The 27,058-nt window shown below is 44.0% G+C and overlaps 1 long non-coding RNA gene across 1 annotated transcript in view; it reads right to left on the reverse strand.

The window, feature by feature from the left end:
- Window positions 1-7,402: 7,402 nt before the first annotated feature.
- The window catches only part of LOC142070897 (uncharacterized), a 49,515-nt gene continuing 29,859 nt past the window's right edge, over window positions 7,403-27,058 (reverse strand). Inside the window, exons 2-4 of the long non-coding RNA XR_012666814.1 lie at window positions 18,635-18,813; window positions 16,951-17,123; window positions 7,403-8,395 (exon numbers count right to left, since the gene is read on the reverse strand). This is a non-coding gene — a long non-coding RNA (uncharacterized LOC142070897). The remainder of the gene's footprint in view (window positions 8,396-16,950; window positions 17,124-18,634; window positions 18,814-27,058) is intronic.

A 27,058-nucleotide genomic window follows, 5' to 3' on the forward strand; every position in this document is an offset into this window, starting at 1 on the left:
TCTTCCTGTTGGTCTTCACCTTTTAGTGGATAAGACTTATAAATTCAGTTTGATAGCATGCAGCGAGATTCTTACCAGACATCTTTGCAGCACCAAAAATTTGGTTGCTGACTGAGACCTTGTCTAAACACAAATTTGCACCTTTTTACTTAAACTGGTACAAACCCCCAGGTGGGCACTTATTTTGGTTTCAGAGTGGTTATTTCAGCTTAACTTAAACTTCTTTCTAAAATCACTTCTTAATTTAAACTGTTACAACTCTGTGTGTAGATGAGCCCTGAGATGCAATGTGTTCCAGAAGACAATCCAGCAGCTCCCAAAAATCATTTCAGTAGAGAACATGGGCTAGACTGTGTTATTTAAGCCTTGTCTAGGGTAGGAACAAAGGTGCTTTTTTTCATCCAATCAAGTTATTCAATCAAGCTAGTTTAACTTGACTGAAAACTCCACTTATCACCAGTGTAGACAATCACTGACTTCAGTGGAATTACTCCAGATTGGAACTAGTGTACGAACACTAGTGAATGTGTGTGTGTGTGTGTGTGTGTATGCACATATGCACGCTTGCATAGAGACAGCAGCAGGGAGGGGGGGGACAGGGGAGGGTGAGGGAAATGACTGCAATCTCCATCCATAAGAGTTGGTTAATACCAGACCTTTTCAGTTTTCCTGTTTCAGGGTTAATGGCCACCATTCTAAAGAATCTCTAGAAGATAAATGGCAACAGATAAAAGACTAAATCCTCAGCAAAAATAAATGAATAAAATAACCTTCACAGACATTATTCACAATTCTAATTTTCACCAAACTCGGGATTTACATCCCTAATGCGGAACAGAGCCTTCAACTATCAACCCTGTAGCTTTCATCAAACAAACCCCCTTTTCACAGAGGCTGAAATGTTTTAGCACTTTCTCTGATAATCGAGGAACTGCAGGTAATAATATACCACACAGTAAAATAAATCAAATAAACTCTACTGTTGCCTGGAGCAGCTCAATTAGCCATTTTACACTTGCAGCTAAAGTGTTTGCAGTAAGGCCTGACTATAGCAGACCTTTGTGCTCTTCCTTCTTCTGTATTGACAGTAGAATCTCTCAAAAATCTCTCAAAGCCAGCTCCTTTTTTTTTCTTTTTGTACTGAACATTTCAGAACAAATAATCTTTCAGCCTGTAATTATTTACCATATAAATCCCTAATCCTTGGTGGAAAGGGAATGCAATGCTATTTCCATCCTTAGTTTTAATGTCAGAATTAAGTTTTTTTCATATTTTAGCCAATGGGGATTGTATTTCCACATATGATGACCTTATTGTTATCAATACTACTATAGTATTCAAATCCCCCAAGCAAGATCTGGGTCCTTTTGCACTAGGTGGTTTTCAAAGACATAGGTAGACTTAGGACCATAACTTCAATTAGTATAAATTCATGAGGTTTCACTGATATCTATAATAACTTGAATACAAGTCCAAGTGTTTAGAAACGCATTTACAGTGGGTGCACTTAAGTCTCTACTGATTTGAGAGCTATCATCAATTCTGCTGGATCCCCTCACCCACATTTTAAGAATAGTATAGGGAACACAGGTCAGCTTTTCCACTGAGCCATTATCAATGGAGCTATGCCAATATATCTAGGCAGAGGATATGATCTTAGATCTCAAACAGTAGAACTTTTCCAAAGGGAAGTGTGACCACTGTAATAACGTTGTAATAGTCATTCATTCCTAATGTTATATGGAAAAAACAAAGAAATCTGCTCTTTGTGGTTTTTTTTAAAGTGTAAATGAGCATATTTTAATTATTGCCTGAAATCCCTTCTGGCCCCATTTTCATTAAACTAACATTTCTGAAGGTGGGAAGGCAGTATTTGTAATTGGAACCTAAATATTTGTTTTGCTGAAGAGACTTCTGGAAAGAGAACCTTCCATTTCCCCCCCCTTTTCGGGTGTGCTCTAGTTGAGGAGAGAGATTTGATTTAACTGGAGTTTTCAGGTGCACACATTCTTTTATTTCTCCTCACCCCCTGTTTATTTTCATCATAGGTAAAAGACTTTGTACTATTTAAGTGAAATGTTCATGTTTCATTGAATCGTACCTACAATCTATATGTTCTACAAACATAAGCTGATTTGCTTAGCTTACTGTAGTATATGTCGCTCCACAATGTGTTTTTTTATTCTGTTGTTGCCTTTGTGACATTTAAGCTTCTCAAAAGAATTTCCTCCCCACAGAAAAAAGAAAACCAAAGAATTACCTATGGAAGGTCTGTTAAGTCACGGGATGATTGAATGATTTTAGAAAACAGTCTTGTCCTTTAATATTCATACTTAACTACAATTCTGCAAAGGGCTTGAGCTTTCAGTTTGACCTGTTTCAAATCAGTTGAGAAAACAGCACATACCCTCCCTAAGACGAAGCAACTGCTTACTGGAAAATAACAGAGTTTTCCTCTAAACCAAGAGAACCTATCATAATCCTTGACCATGCCTAGGACTATGACCTTGACCATGCAGATCTGTCATGCCATTTTTTTCAAATCAAAAGTCACACAGTAGTCACAGTAAATTTAATAAAAGTCATAAGTTTAAGGGGGAAATGATGTAAAATCACAGGAGCACCATTTAAAGTGTGGGGAGGGGGACACCACAGGAGCAGGGGTGCTGCAACAATTTGTATAGTGGGGTGCTGAGAGCCATTGAACCAAACTGTAAACCCTGTATATAATGGAAACCACTTCAAGCCAGGAGGTGCAGCAGCACCCCCAGCACCACTAGTTCCAGCACCTATGCACAGGGGTTAGGTCCTGCCCCAGGGAGTTGGGAGGCCCCATGTCTGAAGGAGGGAGGAGCTGGAGAGCGAGTGTGTCCCACACGCATCCTGCAGGTTGAGGCAGCTCCCATCTCATGAGGGTTGGCCTGGCTCCCTGCTCTGGGCATTGTAACCTGGCACACAAGGTCACAGCACCATTTGGGTTTAGCCCAGCTGCCCAATTTAAGTAAGTGATCCTGCCTCTCCATCTTCAAGGTCTCAACACCACTCACTCAAATTTGGCCCAGCTACCCAATCTCTCTCTCTCCCATTGTGACAGAGGAGCAGCTGGGCCAAACCTGAGCAGCAGTGTGATCCCATGCAACAGGTTGCACTTCCAAGAGCAGGGAGCTGGAACAGGAGCTGCAGGAGCTGCCACTGCACGGTGAGTCTATTAAAATCACAGACATAAAGAAAATTCATGAGCAAACAGAAAAATCACAGTATCCATGACATTTTTATCACCGTGACAACCTTGCAGCCCTAATCATGGCTCAAGTCTGGAAATGGTACCTGGCTTGAGAAATTTTACTAGGGTATAGAATTTTTTTAATTGTCATTTATTCCCCTATGAGTTATATGGCATTAGCTTATTGTTGGGGTTACTGTTCTGCATTGCGCAAACAAAGGAATAACCAATTTCCCCATCTGTAAAATGGAGATGATGCTTACCCCTTTTTTAAAGTGCTTTGAGATCTACGGATGAAAAGCACAATGTAAAAGCGAGGTATTGTTACTATTATTGAATATTCTTGTTCATTTTGGCCTGCACCAGCTAGCTGATGTTTTATAACTGTTTCATAATAAACAACAAAAACAGTAGTTGGTTGGTTTTGAAAAATTCATCCTGACCTTTAAGAATTATCCTTTGATTTCTTATGTATAGTTAAAGTCTATCCTGTAATTACTGCGTTATTTACATGTACCACAAAACATATAAGCAATGTCTCTCATAAGTATGTACTATACAGTAATAGTGAATTAGGCCTGTGCAATACTATACTACAGTGTGCATGATCTGTGAAATTATTGGCCATTACCACAGTTTTTATTCAGGCATAATTCTTGCTGAAATCAGCATTATGCTTATACATGAGAATCACAGTCTGTATTAATGACTATAATTTACCCAGTGCATATGTACTGCATTATTGTGCCAGATACATTTAATTATGCAAGCTTTTTTCCCCTCCTTTTTATTTTTTAAATAGCAAAATAATCTGGGAGACCAGGTTCTGAAGGAAGTGTGAACCTGAGGCTCAGAGCAGGTGGCAGTTGCTTATCTTCACAGAGGTGACAAACTCATCTATGAAGCTGTCCTTTGTAGACTTAGGATATGTCTACACTACGAAATTAGGTCGATCTTATAGAATTTGATTTTTAGAAATTAATTTTATACAGTCAATTGCATATGTCCACACTAAGCGCAAGTTGGCAGAGTGCGTCCACAGTACCATGGCTAGCGTAGACTTTCGGAGCGTTGCACTGTGGGTAGCTATCCCACAGTTCCCGCAGTCTCCGCTGCCCATTGGAATTCTGGGTTGAGCTCCCAATGCCTGATGGGGCAAAAACATTGTTGCAGGTGGTTTTGGGTACATGTCGTCAGTCGCTCCTCCCTCCGTGAAAGCAACAGCAGACAATCATTTCGCCCCTTTTTTCCATGCAGATGCCATACTGCTGTCAGCAGACGGTGCAGTAGGACTGCTAACTGTTATCATCATCCACCACTTCCGCTTCAACTCTGCTCTGCTGCTCTTGTCTCAGTAGCGAATTTCTCCATGTTGTCTATCATGTGCTTCCAGGTACTTGTGTTCTTCCTTGGGAAATGTGCGCGGTGCTAACCGTCATCCTCCACCGCTTCCGCCTCAACTCTGCTCTCCTGGTGCCATGAATCCACCTGGCAGGTCCTCTTGGTCGTTCTGTATAAATATCTATTCTCATGGCATCCATCGTCATCCACCGCTTCCGCTACAACTCTGCCCTCCTACAGACGCCACACCACGGCAAGCATGGAGCCCTCTCAGCTCACCGCTGCTGTTGCGAGCATTGCAAACACCTCGCGCATTATCCTGCAGCATGTGCAGAACCTGCAAAAGCAGGTGAGGAAGCGATGACAGCGTGATCATGATAGTGATGAGGACATGGACACAGACTTCTCTCAAACCACGGGCCCTGGCAATTTGGACATCATGGTGGTAATGGGGCAGGTTCATGCCGTGGAACGTTGATTCTGGGCCCGGGAAACAAGCACAGACTGGTGTGATCGCATAGTGTTGCAGGTCTGGGATGATTCCCAGTGGCTGCGAAACTTTCGCATGCATAAGGGCACTTTCATGGAACTTTGTGACTTGCTTTCCCCTGCCCTGAAGCACAAGAATACCAAGATGAGAGCAGCCCTCACAATTGAGAAGTGAGTGGCGATAGCCCTCTGGAAGTTTGCAAGGCCAGACAGCTATCGGTCAGTCGGGAATCAATTTGGAGTGGGTAAATCTACTGTGGGGGCTGCTGTGATCCAAGTAGCCAACGCAATCACTGAGCTGCTGCTATCAAGGGGAGTTACTCTGGGAAATGTGCAGGTCATAGTGGATGGCTTTGCTGCAATGGGGTTCCCTAACTGTGGTGGGGCAATAGATGGAACACACCACTGTTGGCAGCCAGTACATAAACTGCAAGGGGTACTTTTCAATGGTACTGCAAGCACTGGTGGATCACAAGGGACATTTCACTGACATCAACGTGGGATGGCTGGGAAAGGTGCATGTGGCTCGCATCTTCAGGAACTCTGGTCTGTTTGAACAGCTGCAGGAAGGAACTTACTTCCCAGACCAGAATATTACTGTTGGGGATGTTGAAATGCCTATAGTTATCCTTGGGGACCCAGCCTACCCCTTAATGACATGGCTCATGAAGTCATACACAGGCACCCTGGACAGTAGTCAGGAGCAGTTCAACTATAGGCTGAACAAGTGCAGAATGGTGGTAGAATGTTCATTTGGACTTTTAAAAGGTCGCTGGTGCAGTTTACTGACTAGGTTAGTCCTCAGCAAAACCAATATTCCCATTGTTATTGCTGCTTGCTGTGTGCTCCACAATATCTGTGAGAGTAAAGGGGAGATGTTTATGGCGGGGTGGGAGATTGAGGCAAATCGCCTGGCAGCCGATTACACACAGCCAGACACCAGGGCAATTAGAAGAGCACAGCTGGGTGCCCTGGGCATCAGAGAAGCTTTGAAAACCAGTTTCATGACTGGTCAGGCTACAGAGTGACAGTTCTGTTTGTTTCTCCTTGATGAAAACCTGCCCCTTGGTTGACTCTACTTCCCAGTAAGCCAGCTGACCTCCCCCCTTAGATCACCGCTTTCAGAGGCAATAAAGTCATTATGTTTCAAAATCATGCATTCTTTATTAATTCATCACACAAATAGGAGGAAAACTCGCAAGGAAGCTCAGGAGGGGTGGGTGAGGAGGGAAACACCGGGTGGGGTGATGGATGAGGGGAGGAGGGAAGGACAAGGCCACACTACAGTTCAAAAAACTTAATGAATGCCAGCTTTCTGTTGCTTGGGCAATCCTCTGGGGTGGAGTGGCTGGGTGCCTGTACCCTCCCCCTCACTCCCCACGGTCTTGGGCATCTGGGTGAGGAGGATATGGAACTTGGAGAGGGGGGCAGGCAGTTATACAGAGGCTGCAGCAGCAGTCTGTGGTCCTGCTGCCTTTCCTGCAGCTCCACCAGATGCCTGAGCATGTCAGTTTGCTCCCCCATTAGACTCCGCATTGCATCCTGGCTCCTTTCATCACGCTCCTCCCTCCTCTCATCACGTTAATTTAACGCTTTCCTGGACTCTGCCATTGCTTGCCTCCATGCACTCTGCTGAGCTCTTTCAGTGCAGGAGGACTGCATGAGCTCTGAGAACATTTCATCGCGAGTGTGTTTTTTTCACCTTCTAATCTGCGCTCGCCTCTGGAACGGAGATGATAGGGGGAGCGTAGAAACATTTGCAGCTGCGGGAGGAAAAAAGGGAGAATAGTATTTAAAAAGATACATTTTTAGAGAACAAAGGGAAGACTATTTCACACTGAATCAAGTGATTCACATTACATAGCACATGTGCTTTTGGTACAAGGTCGCATTTTGCCTCTTATATTGAGTGCCTGCTGGTTTGGTGTGAGACATCACACATGCTCGGCTGGGCAACAGAATTTGGCTTCCAGGCAGCCATGGTAAGGCAAAGGGTTTCGGCTTCTTCAACCTTCATAACATGTGGGAACGGTTTCAAACAGCAGCGCCCATTTTCCCATACCAAGCAAAGCCCGTTGGGCTGGCCATTTAAAAGGAGGGGCTGCAGTTTTAGGGTGAATGTGCAGCACAACTCAACCTCCCCCCCCAATTCTCTGGGATGATTGCTTCTCTCACAAACACACACACCCCACCGCATGGCTAGTATCAGGGAAGATCCCTGTCAGCCAAGCGCAAACAGCTCAGCATGAACGGGCCTCTCCGCACTGTGTGGCTAACAGCGGGGATGATTTGTTTTTAGCCAAAGGCAAACAGCCCAGCAGGAACGGGCACCTCTGAATGTCCCCTTAAACAAATTTCCCATATTTGAACCAGGTGACCATGAATGATATCACTCTCCTGAGGCTAACACAAAGAGATAAAGAACGGATGTTGCTTGAATGCCACCAAAGCCCGGGCCAATTTGCTGCAATACTTTGTTCTGCAATGATTCCAGACTACTTGCTACTGGCTTGGCATGGTAAAAATGTCCTACCATGAAGGACAGAATAAGGCTGACCTCCCCAGAAACCTTCTGCAAAGGCTTTTAGAGTACCTCCAGGAGAGCTTCATGGAGATGTCCCTGGAGGATTTCTGCTCCATCCCCAGACACGTTAACAGACTTTTCCAGTAGCTGTACTGGCCGCGAATGCATCCCAAGTCTTCAGGGCAAATTAATCATTAAACACGCTTGCCTTTAAACCCTGTTTTATATTTACAAAGGTACACTCACCAGAGGTGCCTTCTCTGGCTTCATGGCCCGGGAGCCTGCCTTGGGAGGGTTGGGAGGGTATTGGCTCCAGGGTGATGAACAGTTCCTGGCTGCCGGGGAGAATGGATTATCCGCTTGCCTGCTGTGCACTATCCTCAACCTCCTCCTCATCTTCCTCATCCACAAAATCCTCATCCGTGTTGCGTGGGACTCCCCCCTTGCAGATGTCCACAGACAATGGTGGGGAAGTGGTAGGGCCCCCCCTTAGAATTGCATGCAGCTCATCATAGAAGTGGCATGTATGGGGCTCTGACCCGGAGCGACCGTTTGCATCCTTTGTTTTTTTGGTAGGCTTGCTGAGCTCCTTAACTTTCATGTAGCACTGCTGTGTGTCCCTGTTGTAGACTCTGTCCATCATACCCTTGGAGATTTTGGCAAATATATTGGCATTTCGTCTTTTGGAATGGAGTTCTGCCTGCACAGATTCTTCTCCCCATACAGCGATCAGATCCAGTGTCTCCCCTTCAGTCCATGCTGGAGCTCTTTTGCGATTCTGGGACTCCATGGTCACCTGTGCTGATCAGCTCGCCACGCTGGCCAAACAGGAAATGAAATTCAAAAGTTCTCAGGGTTTTTCCTGTCTACCTGGCCAGTGCATCTGAGTTGAGAGTGCTGTCCAGAGTGGTCACAATGGAGCACTCTGGGATAGCTCCCAAAGGCCAATACTGTCGAATTGCGTCCACACTACCCCAAATTCGACCCAGCAAGGTCAATTTTATTGCTACTCCCCTCGCCAGGGAGGAGTACAGAAATAGATTTTAAGAGCCCTTTAAGTCGACAAAACAGGCTTGGTCGTGTGGACGGGTGCAGGGTTAAATCGACCTAATGCTGCTAAATTCGACCTAAACTCGTAGTATAGAACAGGGCTAATAGGCCATAAGGAACCACTGTGATCATCTAGTTTGAGCTCCTGCATAGCACAGGCCCTAGGACTTCCCTACATTAATTTCTGGTTCAACAAGAGCATCCCTTTTAGACGAACATCCAATCTTGATTTTGAAATGGCCAGTAACAGAGAATCTACCACAGCCTATAGTAAATTGTTCCAATGGTTAGTTACCCTCACTGTTAAAAATTTGCACCTTATTTCCAGTCTGAATTTGTCCAGCTTCAACCTCCAACCAGTGGATCTTGTTACACCTTTGTTTGCTAGATTGAAGAGTCCATTATCAAAATTTTGTTCCCCATGTAAGTACTTACAGACTGTGACCAAAATCATCCCTTCACCTTCTCTTTAGCTTAACAAATAGCTTTAGCTCCTTGAGTCTATCACTATAAGGCATGTTTTCTAATCCTTTAATCATTCTCATGGCTCTTCTCTGAACCTGTTCCAATTTATCAACATCCTTGTTCAACTGTGGACACCAGAAAGAACTCAGCACAGTATTCCAGAGCAATCGCACTAGTGCCAAACACAGAGGTACATGAGAAGACACCTCCTCTGCTAGCCATACAATTGATTAAATTACAGTGTGTTATAAATGTGGCAGTTCCTTCTTGTAGCAAGAGGGAAGGTACTACCCAGGTGATAAAGGTGAGTACAGGAACCAGATGAAAGAATAACACGATTTGTTCCTGGGCCCGTTGTTGGAACATAGCCTTCTGAAAATATATATTAAATCTCAATATAGCCTTCACATTTTTCAACTGTGGAGAAAACAAAGATTTACTGTCTCAATAATGTTTGAAGGAATCACCCACTCTGGAAATAAGAAGTGAGTTTGCCACTGGCAAAAAGGAAGAACTCTGTTTGTGACATTTAATTGTCATCATGCAGTGCAGCCAGGCAGCTTTGCTCACAATAGGAAAATCATGTTAATATTAATCCATAATCTCCCTTGTAGGAGTCAACAGATCAATTGAAATGAAGTGTAGGCTCAAGCTGGTTTCCATGGGAATATCACCAGCCCCACCCCTACAAAAACTAAATAATTTTCCACAGAGTCCATTTCAAAAATCTCATCTCTGCATTAGGAGAGTTCAGGAGTTTTTTCCCTGTCTCTTACAAAACCTCAAGTAGATACTTTCTTTCTGCCTGAAAGGAATATTGTCATATTTTCCTCTTGAAAATGTTTATTCCCTATTAAAAGTATACTACAGTACACACATGTCTATCTTTTATTCATTAATATTGTATTAAAATTGTAAAAAGATCTGAGTGTTGGATTTCTGGGTTTTTAACTCAGTAAAGAGGGGAAGGGACATGGAACTGCATGCGCACCTCTGGAAACGATTTTCAGTGATTAGGAAATTAATAAAAGGATAGAAGACAATCATCCTAAATCTTATAAGTGCTCCTAGTCTGAACAGGACAGATTTTACCAAAAACCATAAAAAAACACATTACCTCTGGCTATCAAAACAAACCCATGTGACTGAGAGTTCCACTTGTCAACAGAGCTGGAGTTCAGAGCTATGCGACATTTATGCCACAAAATCTGAGTATGCTGATGCTTTGCCTTGCCTTACGTCAGGGTAAGTCATACCTCTCACTTGAAGTCAAAAGAATTCAGCCTTCCTCCAGCTCTGCAAATGAGTTTCACCGTGCTTATATAATCCTTTAAAAAGAGCTTGAATGCTCTGAGCCTTTGCTGCTGACATGCTGCGTGACCTTGAGCAATGTTAGATTAATACTGAACTCTGAACAGCGTTGTGAAGCTTTACTAATCAACATTTATATAGTGCTTTGACCTCCTGGGATGGAAGGCACAAAACTTGCAAAATGTTATTTTAAGGTCTTTCCAAATAGATGCTTGTTATTGATACATTTATAGCACAGAAACATAGAGGTGTTTGACGTGCCATGAAGACCTTGTTAAATAAATTGTCTTACAGGTAATCAGCTAACAACTATATGAAAACTGTCTCTTCAAGCACCTCTGGAAGGACACTTGCTTTAGCTCACTCTGAAAATGCTGGCATGAGAAAAATACATCTGTGCTTCACTATGATGACTATATTATTTTGCATGTTTACATTTTGTTTTTAACCCACTCCAAATGCATTTTAAAAACTCATCCTCTCAATAGTCATATGCCGCTCACTGTAATGTGCATGCAGAATGGCTCTCAAAATACAGCCATCCAAGGAGAACCCATAGGATCTAGGTCAGTGCCATGTAGCCACAGAACCATGCAGCTGATCAGCTGAGAATCAGGGGCAGCTCACACTTCTGGGCTGTCACAAACTATGCTGATTTTGGCACTGATGTTTTAAGCTTTTCGTTGTTGAGAAAGCACTGTCAATGCTCATGTCAGTCCATGAAGTAACACTGGTGTGCTATGAACAGTAATCTACTGAAGGGAAGCTTGATAAGGCATTGCTTTCTGCCAATAGCCTTCTACAGCCAAAAGAGTAAGAAAACCTCAGAGTGCCCCCATCTGTCCAATGGGGGTTATTAACTAAAGACTGAATGAAAATATGAACATAGCTGGAGTCATCCTGTCTACCTACACAAGCCTCTCTTCTGTATTTCCTTTCTGCTTCATCTCTATGCCTGTTGGACATCCTTTAGGGTTAGACTGTATGTTGTGATGCCCAGAAAGAGCTCCAATGAGAAACTGTGACTCAGGGTATGTCTCCACTGTAATCAGACACCTACAGTTGGTCTGTGCCAGCTGACTCAGGCTTGCGGGGCTCAGGCTTTCAGGGCTGTTTAACTGGAGTGTAGAAGGTCAGGTTCAGGCTGCAGCCCAACTCTGGCACCCACCCACTTTGCAGGAGCCTAGAGCCAAGGCTCCAGCCCAAGTCTGAATGTCTACATTGCAGTTAGCCCAAGCCTCGTGAGCCCGTCAGTTGGCACGGGTCAGCTGCGGGGGTCTAATTGCAGTGTAGACATATCCTCACAGTTATAATTCCTCTCCTGCTCCTCCCAGGAGAAGTAATTTTCTATTGTCCTTTGCTAAGTGCCAGTTTCTTCCCTCCTCCTATCAATACAGCTCTACCGGACGGTGTGTTGGGGTACATGGAGCCCTGCCTTCACTCCACCTGCTCCCCGCCCCCTCACTCAGGTGGAGGAAGTGGTAGTGGACCCCCTATTCTCTTCCCCCATCCAGGCCAAAATGAGACAGAGCCACACCAGGGGTGGAATCGGTGTCCCTAATCTCCCACATGGGTGCGTTAATCTGGTCCTGAATGTATTTTGTGTTCTAATATCATGGCATCACACAGGAACCATAAAAGGCAATACAACAAACAAGATCATGTACAATAAAGGTGGAATTAAATGCACAATTACAGAGACATTAACAGGGAGAATATATTAAGAAAAGATGATTCCTTAAAATTTACTTATATTCCACTCTTGGCATAAAGAGCACTTGCTGTATAGGACTAGAATATGATAATTTATAGGGCAAGCAGCAAATTAATCCTTGAGCAGATAGGGGGTGCACATGGAGAGCACAAAGAGCTCTCCTCCTACCCTGCCTGTCCCTAGTAGGACAAGCCACATTTATGTTCCCAAAGGGGACAAGAAGAGGATACAGGTCTATGTCATGGCCCTATCTCTCTACTGGGCTGTGGATACTAAAATGCTGTAGCCTATTCAGTCCCCCTGGGCACCAGACCATCTGCGGAGAGATTATATTTCTTTATGGGCAGCACGCCTCTGCACTACTCACTCAGGCCAGTGGCTAAATGTCACAGTGGTGTTTGGGCATGAAGTAAGGCAGCCTGGTGCTTAAATCTAATGGAAAGATATAAAAATCCTAATACTTTAGGAAAATGTCTATGGGCATCATGATTTTCAAATGCTCCATAGTAAACTGCCTCGCTTCCATTGCTGTATGAAAATATTAGACAATTCTAAAAGCCTTCTTTACGTTGAGTAATCTGGGATTATTCATCTGAGTTACTGCTACTCGGAATCTATGGAGCTAGGCTGAGTATTTTATCTGTGCACACAACTGTGGGTTTTATAAAATTTTGACTTCTTGAATGCTGCAAAGCCATCTATGGGATGTCAGTAATTTTGCATATTGGCCATGTAGCTATCCCATATCAGTATGCAGGCTTGGAAAATTTCCTTTGTCATAATCTGTATTGCTTGGATTGATTTTTTTTTTTTTGGGGCAGCAAAAGTAAAAAGCCACCAAAGTTTGCTACATTTGCTTCCATGTTTAACACATTCAAAACAGATGTGGTATAGTAAAGGAATATAAACAACATAACCCTCACTAAGTCGCATAATCATCCCATCATACAGTTTGCAATTAACATCTGGTCAAAAAAATAAAGGCGAACAGGGGAATGCATTCCACATTTATCCTTTCCCCCATTTGCAGTTCTTAGCCTACAAATTAGCCTGATGATCAAATTCTACCACTCTTGCTCACACCAAGTAGTTCCTTGCTCTGCACGTTCTGTTGAACATGACTCACGGTGCAAGGGACTATTCACTGCGAGTAAGGGTGGCAGAATCTGGCCCCAAAGCAGAAAGGGTCATGCCTGGCTCCTTTGGGCAAAACTGATAGCAGCAAGTGAAATTTTTTCTCAGCATATTATTTAAGTTGATTTATGCTCCCACCAGACCCCCCAATTCTGTCTGCATAATTATTCAGGGCTTGGGTTATCCACCAAATCCCTCGAGATTAGAGGTTATAGAGTATAGCAGGAAACTGGATCACTTTGGGCCATGGGTGGCAGGTGAAGCTTCCTCTTCCGGGGGCTAGCCCCCTGCCCCGCCTCTTCCGGCCAAGATTATGCCCCGTTCGCTGCTCTCGGCCCCTCCCCTCCATGACCCCGGCTCAGGCAGAGTGGGGTGGAAGGGCTGAGAGCTCGGCTCCTCCATTCCATGGCCCCAGCTGGGATCACAGCGCCACCCAATGGGCACCACCCCGAACATGGCCCTGCCCCTGTTCCACCCACAGCCCCACCCCATTCTGCCCCTTCCCTCCAAGGCTCACCACCTGCTCACTCCTTTCTGCCCTTCCTTCCTCCCTGCTGCGGCCCCGATACCAGAAAAGCTGTGCCCACTCCGCAGCCCCAGGGCCGTGGCAGGGAGCAAGAGCTCTTCCAGACCAGGGGCCATGGCTGGGGGGAGATTTTTCTGGGGACCCCAATTTGGCTGGGGCCCATGCTGTAATCGGCCACCCTCCCTGCCCCGCAGTACCGCAAGGTTTGGGGATGCTTAGCCTGCCCCCGCCTCCATTATGTGCTGTCTATGCTTTAGGCTGAACTGCAAGCTCATAACTCCCACTGGTGAACAGCTACTTACATGAGTAGGCTTATTGAATGCAATAAGAATGATTTTCAGAAAGTGCTGAGCACCCTCCCTCTGAAATTAGGCTCATTTAAAAGCATCTCTAGCTGAACATGCAAGCAAACACACTTCAACTATTACTTTCACCAAGAGTTTAAGAAAAATGCCACAACTCCGACATTGGCCCGCTGTATGACCTTGCACAAGTCACTTTACCTTCCTTTCCCTTCCCACACTTTGTCTTGTCTATTCTAGTTGTAAGTTCTTTTGGGGTAGGGCCTGTCTTGCTATGTGTTTATCCAGTCCTTACACAATTGGCCCCCAACTGAGATCCCTTGCCGCGGTCACAGTATAAAAACCTTGCCCAAATAGAAAAGTTATAGCAATATTCCTCTCTTCCAGGACTTAAGAGTAAATGTCTGCTAATGTTGACAGTTTATATAATAAAAGAACTAGCATCTGCACCATAACAATTCTTCTGAACATGCTTGTGGCAATGGACATATTTGACAGTTCACTATCTCTACAGCTTAATTATGTTTTCCTAAATTAAAGTAGTTAGACTGTATTGTGGGCTAATCGCCACATTTCATTTAAAAAGCAAAGTCTCTAACAAGCTGTACAGGAGCAAAAATATCATATTATGCTAGTAGATATTTAGGATACGATTCTCCTCTCACTTACAGCAGTATAAGTCAGAAGCAACCATTACAGCCTATAGAGTTACACCATTCGTGTGAGAGCAGAATTAGGCCCCAGGATTCAGGATCCTTTTGAGAGCCTATTAGGTAAGTGTGACTCTGGATCTCCGCAAACTGCAAGAGCAATTACATTGTTTTCCCCCTTTGACATGCAAATCTTAGTTATGAGTGCAATTGAACAAAAAGTGGAGATTTTTAGCTTCCCACACTATTTATATTCCCATCAGACTGGAGTACCTGCTGCACAGTTTGTCAATGGGGACTGAGGGCACTTGGAAGAACTGGACCCTTAAACCCACAATTTGTTTCATATAATGGCTAGAATACAAAGAGAGACACATGGGTCCACATGGTCAAAAGGGAATTAGCTGGCTGCTCTACATGTAATAGTACGCATCTTTCATACATGACATGGGGACATGCTGATTTGCGATGCTCCCTGAGAAACTTAGCGGATTTCCTCTCTGAGGTTCCTTTGTGCTGGAGAACAGCTGCACAAAGGTGAGGGTAAATAGTCAAGTCACCTCTGGAGATCACATTACACTTGGTGAGCAGTTCTGGTCTATGGGGTTTCCTGATATAAAGCCCAAGCCCTGAAGGGCAAGAAGGGGGAACTGTGTTATTAAGCACTGAGGGAAAGGATAGGCCAGTGACTGGGTGCTCACCTGTAACTTGGAAGATTGCCAAAGCAGGAGACAGACTTTGTGACCTTGTACAAGTCACTAAGGCTATGTCTACACGCCAGACCTTACGGTGGTACAGCTGTACCGCTGCAGCTGCGCCACTTGAAGGTCTCCTGTATAGCTGCTCTATGCCATCTCCCACCGACTGTGCTGTCCACGCCGACGCTTTGGTAGGTACAACTTATGTCGGTCCAGGGTTCCACATCCTGACCGCCAAAAGTTTTGCTGACAAAAGAGCTAGTGTAAACAAAGCCAGAGCCTCTCTGTGCTTCAGTTCCCCATCTGTAAAACAGAGGCCATAGCACTGCCCTACCTCACACAGGTGTTGTAAGTACCTTAAATAGATTCCAGGAGACCCAGAGGAGCTCTGTCTTGGTGACAGGTGACTCAGTTGAAGGTTTCCACTAAAGGGAGCTGCCTATGTGCAGCTGGTAGCCTGTGCTGTTCAAGGACTTTTGTAAATAAGCAATTACCCTGGCAAATACCTTGACTCTGCATCACTGATTCTACCTCCAACACAAAATGGACTTTCAAGGTCCCCAAAATTGCTAATGCTCTACAAGAAGCAACAACATCCCATATAGATAAGCTATTACCAGCAGGACAGTGGGGTGGGAGGAGGTATTGTTTCATATTCTCTGTGTGTATATAAAGTCTGCTGCAGTTTCCACGGTAAACATCTGATGAAGTGAGCTGTAGCTCACGAAAGCTCATGCTCAAATAAATTGGTTAGTCTCTAAGGTGCCACAAGTACTCCTTTTCTTTTTGCAAACATCCCATATGTAATTATCTAAATATTGAGGCAGATTCTGCCCTCAGGTGCATCAGGGAAGTGAATGCAGTTATTCCAGATACAAACTGGTGCAGCTGAGAGCCAAATCCAGCCCCCCTAAGTAATCCAGGTTGCTGCAAATAACTTCCATGTGTATACTTTAGCATCTTTCCTCCAGAAAAGCTATCCTGTGATAGTTCACTGAGCAACATTTCACAAAAAGTTACAACTGTCTCTCACATTTACAAAATGTCATTTCCATTCCATTTTCTCCCACATGTGATTCTGAAAGAACTACAAAAGGAGAAGAATATTATCAATAACCCTCCAGAGATGAATTGATTGTGTTCCCCACGGAGTCCCAAATCCATGGTTCATGCTAGGTTTTTGCATTTGGATCCCAAATTTAGCTGGGAGATGTGTAAAAATTTATGTCAACTGACAGCTTCATATTAGCCACATATCTAAAGAGCCAAGTGGATAATTTATTCTTTCCAGGGTCAATTGTAATTTACACTTCCTACATTGGCCCAAATCTGCCTATTTCAGAGGGTACTATATGAATAAACGAGAGCAACTGGTGACTAGTGCTAAACCAGTTAAAGCAAAACACGAAAGCCACAGCACATATTTTTTTAGTTCCTATCGCCAGAATCTTTGTACAGCAGGGGAACATATTGCAGACAGCCACCTGCCTGGCCCCTCTTCTCTGCTCCTGCAGGCCACCCACCTGAGATCATGATACAAGCTGGCAGGTAGCTGCGCAGCCTCCTTTTGCTGGCCAGTTCAGGTGCAGTCAATTAGTTTGCATTTGTTCAGCAGACGGAAGACATTGCTTTCATTCCCCATTGCACAGCGGATTGGCTCAGGAAGGAAGCTTGATGATCAGGATGCAGTCAGCCTCTGAAGAAGGGTGCAAGAGAATGCCAGAAAGATAGGGAGAGAACAGAGGGGAGGAATAGACCAAGAATAGAGAAGAAATTTAGAGAAGGAAACGGGGAAAGAAAAAGATAATCAATGCAGGTCAAGCATTATTGTGTTTCGAGTGCTGATCATATGCTGCTCAGGGCTGTACAAGACACTAATAAAGGCAAGAGGGGGAACTGACCCCACCTACACAAAATTCCTCAGCAGAGAGAGGAGAAGATTTCTGCAGGTTTCCTCAAGTAGTTTCAATGAGGGTCTCAGTTTGCTCTTACCCTCTAAGTGGAATAGGCAGCAGTTTGCCACCAACTCCCACCCCCAGAAGTGATTTGCCACTCTGTAATGAGGTCAGCACCCACTCTCACAAGTGTCCCTCTGGTTAGGTGTGACTGCGTTCTTTCCATTCTGGAGACTCCTTTCCATGGTTCTTAGGCAGTTTTTCCAATGACTGAGCCCTTTGGCCAAGTCACACACACTGTCTGCATTGGAATTAGAACAGACCCCTTCCAGGGTATGCCATCCACCAGAGGCCTATCTCAGTACCCCTCTGGTGGTGCCACTCTAGCCCTCCCAGGCTCAGTCTGTAAGTAGTCCCAGCCCTGGTATGGGGCTGTATCCCCAAGGTTTCCTCCCTGGAGACATTATCTTCCTACATCCCTCCCTGGGCTCAGTCCCTACTCAGTCCTAGCAGCCAGCCAGGAACTTCTCGCTCCCACAGTCTTTGCCAGCAGACTGTCTTTGGTCCTGCTGCTCTTCCAGGCACACAGTCCTTCCTTCTCTAGCTCCAAACAGCAACAAACTACTGCTCTATTCTACAGCTCCTTTTATATGGCCCTCCTTGCCTCCGATTGGCCGTTCCAGCAGCACCTCTGATTCGTTGTTTCCTCACCACCCTCTAGGCTGCTTTGGAGGATCTCTCCACTGCTCCTTTTCTGGGATAGGTGTGCCAGAACCCTGAGGTCTCCAGGACGGGGGCTTTGGGCCTCGTCCACCCTATCACACACCCCCAGGTCCCCTCAGAAACACATAACTGTCTGCACAAATCCAGACCTCTCAGCATACCTTCACACAGACAAACACTGACAGCAGGTTCTCCAGAATCCACCTTCAAGGATGGGTTTCCCAGCAGGGAGGGGAATCCATGTAAAATTTAATACAGTCTCAGGCTGTGTAAATTTCGGAGCTCATTTACTGCTGATATCTCTGAGGAGGAGGGATCTTGTCCCTCTCTTGCCCCAGCTCTGGCCCTCTTGCCTGAGCTCTGTTTGTATGGATGTGTGTGACAGAAAAGTCCATAGCTCTAGCCTATGCATAGAAACTCAGGACCCACAGCATTCTGCACAGAGCCAAAGGAAGAGGGGAGAAGTCATGAAGGCAGCTGATCCCATCCTCTCACACTGAATAGATTCTTTGAATGCAATTTCTATGGAGACATTCCCCTCGCTCCATATCCCTAGAGCTTACCATCTAAAACACAGACACACACTCACCTGAGAAGCACAAAAGGTAGGGATAGCTATGAAGATGCATGTGCATATATCTATATCGCTATCAATCTGTAGAGGAGGTGATGTTGTTACATAGAGAAGCAGCATTATTAGGATTTCTAGAAAAGTCGGGGGTGTTTTCGTTCCCAAGATGGATTTGAACAAAGTACCTGGCACAAACTCTGAAAAAAGAAAGAACAAAAATCAGCCAGTGAAGCCTCTTGAGGGACTGTTCAAAGATCTCAGGGTAAAGAAATAAAAACCTGCTATGGAAATACAAAATGGGGAGGCAGCCAAAAAAGAAAAGAGAATCTGAAGAATCAGGTAATGTGTTCAGGGAAAACATTAAGGCACAATGGAAAAAAAACAAGAAAATAAAACAATACAATGTTCCAAAATGTTGGTCCAGATCCTGATCTATTACACTGCTGTAAATCCAAAGTAACTGCAGTGAATCCAATTACACTGACTGACACCTCTATGTAGCTTACATTAGAAAATGTCTCATTGTGTTAATTTATTTATTACACAGATTTATAATGGTAGCCAACACTGTAGTATCTGGATGCACTTTACATGGTTTAAACTGAGTCATTAACATTTCCAAATAAGAGGAAAGACACTACTTTCCTGCAATTAAGATGAGTCAATGCTAACCAAGTACATTAAGGGAAATGGGAAAGGTCTTAATAAATATATTGTGGAGAAAGTAATATTGTAGGGAGGAGTTATAACTAATGACTACAAAATTGCTGAGTACCTGGAACACCTTGAATATCAGGAAAAATGTTGACAGTGATGTCTATGAGATTGCAGAATAGTCTCCCAATGGAAGACATGGGACACTTGAAACTAACACTGGTCAAACAACAGAATTTCCATTCCAGGAGAAAATCTGACGTTTCAAAGTCTGTTTTCATTCTGAATTAGAATGAAAAGTCAAAATGTTGAAATCTGCCATGAAACAGAAATTCCAAATAATTTTGATTTGGAAACCTCAAAATGTTTCATTTGAATAATGCTGAATAATTGTGTTTCAATAATGTTGAAATATTATAATATAAAATATTGACTCTCTCTCTCTATATATATATATACACACACACACATATTTAAATGGATATGTAATATGAAGGTTGAAACAAAAATAATGAAAATGTTGTGTAAAACAAAACATTTTGACATTTAAAAAAACAAGAAAGTCGAAACGGTCTCTGGTTTGAAATGGACACCTTTCCACAAAATGTTTAGATTTTGACAAAATTGCCTTTTCCACCAGAAAATTGTTCCACTGGAAAAAAATGGTGACCAGCTCTACTTAAAACTAGACATTACTAACAACAATTAAAACTAGACTGGACAAAACAATAGAAAATGTTCTGAAGGGAATAGGCCTGAACCTGTAAGGAAGTGGATTAGAAACTAGATGACCTAATGGCTCTCTCCCTTATCTCTAATTTCTATGATTCTGTGATAAGAGTTAAAACTGAGTAAGGAAAAAAGGAGAAAGAACAAAATAAACCAAGTGAAACATGGTTTGTCAACTGTTTTATAGAAAATATAAATTTAAAATATCACATTACATACAATCAAAAGTCTTCTTGCAGTTTAATCAAGTGACATCAGGAAACATGACAGTGTAGAAGGAAGGGGACTTCAGAAGCCTGGCTATGGATGGGAGCTGGGAACAAGAGCCAAGTGTTCATTTGTACTCAGGGGAGGGAACCTGCTTTGGTATGCTGCTGTTGGTTTTATCCATACATTCATATTAATTTGTATACATGGACATAGGCAAGTGCATTTAAGTCTGCCACTTCCATGCCAAGTGGAAGATGGGGCCACCGGGGTGGAGACAAGGAGAGCCAGTGTCATGGTGTGCCTAGGGCCCTAGATTGCCTATATCCATGTTGCCTACAAGGAGGAGTTGCTTTTTATTTTTGTAATTGGCTGCTTTAGTACCTGATTTAAAACAATAAATAGTTTCCCTTGATGGAACCATCAAGAGATGCAAACACATCAACTGAGTAACTTCACAATCTCATTGTGGTAACACCTTGTCATTCTTCACCCCATCCTGCACTGTTAGCAATGCTCACTCATTGTGTCACGCCTAAAGTAGGCCCTAATCCTGCAGACACTTACACACATGCTTAACTCTGCCACTGAGAGTACTCACGTAAGTATTTGCAGGATCAGGCCCTACATTGTAAATTCTTAGGAGCAGGGACCCATTTCTCTTCATTTGTTCTTCAAACTGCCCAGTACACTTCTCAGCAAAGTATAAATAATAAATGATACAAATGAAATACCTACCTAAATATTTTTGAAGGTGTCACAATTTCATGATTTCTGGGAAATTTAAAGCTAAGGCTGTTTGCTTTGGTGTTAGTGCTCACCACTGTACCGTTTAAAATCTGATTATTATTTTAACATGGTATTTTAGGGATAGAGGTTTAGCTTGAACTTTGCATGTTCTGGTTTTCTGTCAGCTGAAGTCAGCCCCTTAATGTTATTTAAACTTAAATTGCTGTATTTAATTATAAATTATGCATGATCCATGAAGCCAAACAGGTTCTCTTTTCAGTGTTCATTAGCCTGTGATAAATGACTACTGAAACAGAAGCTTAGTCTAGATATCTTAAACATTCTGATTATTCAGGGCATAATGAGCCACATTCACAGCTGTAGTTGAAGAGAGCTCGGAGCACTTGATGGAGGGGGCAGGCAGATGGGTCTCTGAGCCACCTTTGCGCTCCCCCAATCCTGGGGAAGTTGTATTCAGGCCAGCCCCACAAGTTCCTGAAGGTTGCCCTAATGTGCCCCAGTTGCCAATGCCACAAAGAGGCTACTGGGGAAGCTAGGGATTGCTGGAGTGCAGGGATGTCACAGGTGCACTGTCTCTCTCCTCCCTCCCCCCAGCAGGATACAGCAGCAGCGGGGACCAGCTTCCCCCAAGTGGTGAAAGAGAGGCTATGACTACTCTCCTAGCCCCTTCTCAGCACAGGAGCCACCACCTGGAACGAGGCTGTCGGAGAGCTTTCCTCTTTTGAGGAAGGAGTCCTCCACCCCCGCCCTGCTCCCCCAGCCTTTGCCACCACCTTGTCGGTCAGGAGGCCACGTTGCAGCTCTAACATGTTCCTAACTGCTACGTTCAATTTCTTTTCCTCTCTACTCTTCATCTCTTCCAAAGCAGGTCAGAGCAATAGGGGCATCATGACAACACAGACAGCTTTCTTCAAGGAAATGGATGTCTGATGCTATTTCCACTTCCTCTTTCTGCTGGGCTTGATGCTTGCTATCTAGTACGACTGTCACTATGCTTATTATTATTTCCATTGCTGTTATACCACCATGCTTCCAGGACACGCACCACCACCCCAGGAAACTGACTGCTCCAGCTCCACCCAGGACTCAAGCAAGTTACAGCTCCAGCATACCAAGTGACAGCTCCCACTGACCTATGTTTCACATGGTATCTGGTGAACCAGACAACTGCATGAACCAGACATGCATCATCCCATGGCACAATCCACTACATCACCTGTTGCAGTTCAGGTTGGGAGGAACTGTCCAAGGAAACAGGAAAACAGACATAAGAAACCAGATTCCTAATAATTATACACACATAGGCACAGGCCAGAAGCCGACAACTCAAAGCAATATAAACTAAACTTGATGCTGTTCAACATAAGATCTGCCATAAACAAACAATACACAATCTCATCAGCAACACAGCAGCACCCAATATAGCCTGCATCTCGAAGACCTGGCTGGATGACACCACAAGCCCTGTGCTAGCCCTCCACATCCCACTTTCTGTGTACTCAGTACATCACTCATGCAGAGAGGACAAAGAGGGCAGGTAGTGCTGCATTCACCTTCTCTACAAATATCAAATCTAAGTGAGTTGGCCTATGTAGGACAACTCCATTCAAATTCACTCCTCTGATGATAGAAACCAGAGACAAAGCTAACAGATTTTATGCTCATTTACAGATCACCACAGACAAACAGATTCATAAAAGAGCTCATTGATACTTCTCGGCCACGGCGGTGATATACCCTAGGCTTCTTGTCCTCTGAGTATTCAACATGCACATCAACCAGGCCGCAGATACAAAAGCCCATAAACTCATCTCCTCAATTGCCTCCCGAGGACTCTCTCAGGTCACCTCTGGGGCAACCCACCCAACAAGTTGCACTGTGAACCCGATCTTCAGCCTAGATATAAAGATAGAGGACATCAACCCAGCCACTGACTTGTAGTGACCATCACCTCATTAAGGCAGTGGTCAGAGACCTTCCAGCTCTCCAGGGAACAAGGCAGACCAATTATCCTGATTTGACCACAAAGACTCCTGGAATCCAAAGCCAGATAAAGGAAAACAGCACTCCACCCACTGGACAAGGGATTGAGCACCTGGTGAATGACTATTCTTGTACACTAGCCTTGATCATTGACACACTAGCCCCCAAACGGCTCCCTCCTCCCCATCACCACAAAGATCTCCTTTGTTTTCTGACACTCTGCACAGAATGGAGAGTGTGTGGTGGAAACTTAAACACCAGTGGTAGAAAACAAAGGCTGATAAAAACAGGATGAAACATAAATTCCTCCAAGTCTGTGCTCCCTATTACAAGCTAAGATAACCTTCCTAAAAGAGATGCTCTAGGATAGGGATCTCAAACTCAAATCACCACGAGGGCCACATGAGGACTAGTACATTGGCCCGAGGGCCACATCACTGAAACCGTTTCATACAACAATACAAAGTATAGTCAAAAATGAAAAAAAATGAAGAGTAATATAGTATGCTATTAAAAGTCAATGTATTAACTTTAAAACTGTAATGTGAAGAAAGGTTTTAATAAAATATAAACACTCAGTAATGCACCTCACTCAAACGACAAAACACGCATTTACTTTTAGAATTACTTCGGTTAAAGCCCGCCCCTCTGCCCCTGGCCCCGCCCCCACTCCAGCCCTTCCATCAGGCCCTGCCCCTGCCCCGCCTCTTCCCACCCCTTCCCCATCCCCATTCCAACCCCTTCCCAAATCCCCACCCCGGCCCTGCCTCTTCTCCGCTTCCTCCCCTGAGTGTGCTGCATCCCCGCTCCTCCCCACTCCCTCTTGGAAAGTCCTAAGTGCCACCAAACAGGTGTTTGCCAGCGGGAAGTGCTGGGAGGTAGGCGGAGGAGCGAGGACGCAGCATGCTCAGGGAGGGGGCGGGGGGTGAGGGGAACTTGGCTGCCAGTGGAGTCAGCGCCTATGGCAGGCCGCAGGAAATAACTCCACGGGCTGCCTGTTTGAGACCTCTGCTCTAGGAATTATTTGGGGAAAGTTCTACGGCCCGTGTTATACAGAAGGTCAGACTAGGTGATCACAGTGGTCCCTTCTGGCCTTGAAATCTATGAATCACTCTCAGCTGAAGCTGCCAAATTCCACTCCATGGAACTACCTAGGATGGTAAATCCTGAGTGCCTGCAATAGGCATCAGAGCTGAGCACAGTGAAAAGCTATCATTCTACTTTGCTGGAAAGTACACACATATGGGGGATAGCTTCCCAAACTACCGAGATCTGTCCCACCTGCACCCACCAACAAACAGCCCACCTGCATTCCCAGAGCTCAGTATTTCCATTCATCAAAAAGTTCTGGAGACCTTAAATTAATCTCAAGCCAAGACATGTGAATCTGATCAATGCCCGTCCTAGCTGGTGCAAGATAGTCATGAACAATTATTGCCACTGAAATAGCCAACACCTAATTCAGAGAAAGAATCTTCCCTTCCTCCTTCAACCATGCAATTGTCCAACCAACATTTAAGAAATCCACCCTGGTTATATCAGTTCTAGCCAACTACCACCTAGTGTCAAACCTCCCATTCCTCAGCAAGTTCAAAGAGAAGCTAGCCAAAGGCCAACTATAAGATCATCTCATTTAAGCTACTATTCTAAACCCAGCGCAATCTGGATTCAGACCAGGACATGGAGTTGAAATCACTTCAATGGCACTGATGGATGATCTCCTCCAATCAATGGACAGAGGGCAGACTTCCATTTTCATCCTTCTGGATCTCTCTGAAGCATTCAGTGCTGTTGTCCATGAGATTCTGCTGTCTTGCCTGAGACAGGTGGCACAAGTTCAGAGTAAAATGATTTGAGTCCTTCATGGAGAGTCACACACAATGAGTAGTGATCCTCTAGACCTCTCACTTGGGAGTCCAATGAAGATCAATTGTCTGACTGGCCCTATTCAACATCTATATGCAGCTAGCCGGTGAACTGATCAGCAAGTGGCAGCAATATGCAGATGATATATCTATTCATCATCATTATATGATTTTCCCACTACTACCAAGATGACCCACTGCTTGGGCAAAATCAGCTCATGGATGGAGAACATCTGGTGGAAGATGAATCTGAGCAAGACAGAGTTGATGCTAATATGCAGAGGAAAGCACCTGGCAGAGTTTGCATCTGTGGTGCAGTCTCCTTTGGTTGAAGGTGCATGCCCACAATTCATCAGTTCAGTCCATAGTCTAGGCGTGCTCTTGGTTTCCCTGCTGACACTAGTCTCTCACATAGCAGCATCCACAAGTAACACCTTTTACTATCTCTGGTTGGCTAGGAGACTGTCCTTTGGGACAATGACCTCTCCTCAGTTCGATGGCCTGGGCCCAGATATCTAAAAGACTGCCTAAAGCTCTGGGATGAAGACTGTGAGCTACCCTTTTCTTGACAACTACCCTTTTCTGGCACAGCAGAACTCTCTACAGTAAGAGTAAAGCTCATCTGTGGGCAGATCTGAGATCATGGAATTAACTCTCCAACAACTAAGCACCATTGCAATGCTCACTACGTTCCGTTCCAAGTGAAAACATATTTCTTTGACCTTGCCTTCTCTAATAAATACATAGCAACATGTATACTTAAAAAACAAACAAACAAGCCTACCAGAACAAGACACTCCACTGTGCATATTTCTCACCCTGGGGAGAGGATGAGAGAACAAAACGTGACAGATGTTAGTCACAATGGTTCATGCCCTACTGGAAGATGCTCAGATATTACAGTGACGAGTACAGTATACAAGCCTATATAGCAGAGAATAGAATTCTGCTGGCTATACTACCTATGTATGGATCTTAAGAACAATGAAAAAGCAATCAGGTTCTTAAAAGAAGAATTTTAATTGAAGAAAAAGTAAAAGAATCACCTCTGTAAAATCAGGATGGTAAATACCTTACAGGGTAATCAGATTCAAAACATAGAGAATCCCTCTAGGCAAAACCTTAAGTTACAAAAAGACACAAAAACAGGAATATACATTCCATTCAGCACAACTTATTTTATCAGCCATTTAAACAAAACAGACTCTAATGCATATCTAGCTAGATTGCTTATTAGCCCTTTACAGAAGTTCTGACCTGCATTCCTGCTCTGGTCCCGGCAAAAGCAACACACAGACCGAGAGAGCCTTTGTTTCTCACCTCCTCCAGCTTTGAAAGTATCTTGTCTCCTCATTGGTCATTGTGGTCAGGTGCCAGCAAGGTTATCCTAGCTTCTTAACCCTTTACAGGTGAAAGGGTTTTTCCTCTGGCCAGGAGGGATTTAAAGGTGTTTACCCTTCCCTTTATATTTATGACACCAGTAAAGGGGCTGGAAGATTATGGCTACCTTTGCACATAATGAGATGGGGAAAGGAAGGGTTTTCTCTGACCCTGACCTGCAACTACCAAGGGCCATCCATAAGTTGGCCCAAAACATGAATTCTGCCCTGGTTCACACCCCATTATGCCAATTTCTCTTCTTACTCACACTAGCACCACTCTTGTTGGAGTCAGTGGGCTCATGCCATTGCAAATGGAGAATTCTAACACACTGACTAATGAGTTGAATGGCTCAATCACAGCACAATTTGGCCCAAACAGTCTAGCTGCAGAATCAGACTGGAGCGGCAAGCTTAAAAAATGTAACTAAAATTCTATAGAGCGAGGGGAAGTATATATATTTGATATTCTTTGAGCATATCTGAGCAAGTTTTTAACAAGTTGCTTTGGGAGTACTTTACTTTACAAAATATCTCTTTCAGTGGGATTTAAGATAATTCTTAATAGAAAGTTAGAACAGGGAAATTACAATGCATCTTCGGTGTTTATTTTGTTGGAAATATTAACGGAGAAAAAATGCCTGTGGAAGCACTCAATGCTTTTTGAACAGATAGACATCTATTTAATCCTGCTTAATGTAACTCAGGTAGGGTTTTCAGATGACCTTCATGTTTACCCATGCTGTCTGATAGATAAGTCCTAAATGAATAATAATAAAATACAATAAGATAAATGATTTTTCTTTTTAGGTAGCTGGAATTAAATATACAACAAAAATTATTAAATTATTAAATCATATACAGCTATAAACATA

The sequence above is a fragment of the Caretta caretta genome, chromosome 1 (assembly GCF_965140235.1).
Source record: "Caretta caretta isolate rCarCar2 chromosome 1, rCarCar1.hap1, whole genome shotgun sequence".
NCBI classification, from domain to species: Eukaryota; Metazoa; Chordata; order Testudines; family Cheloniidae; genus Caretta; species Caretta caretta.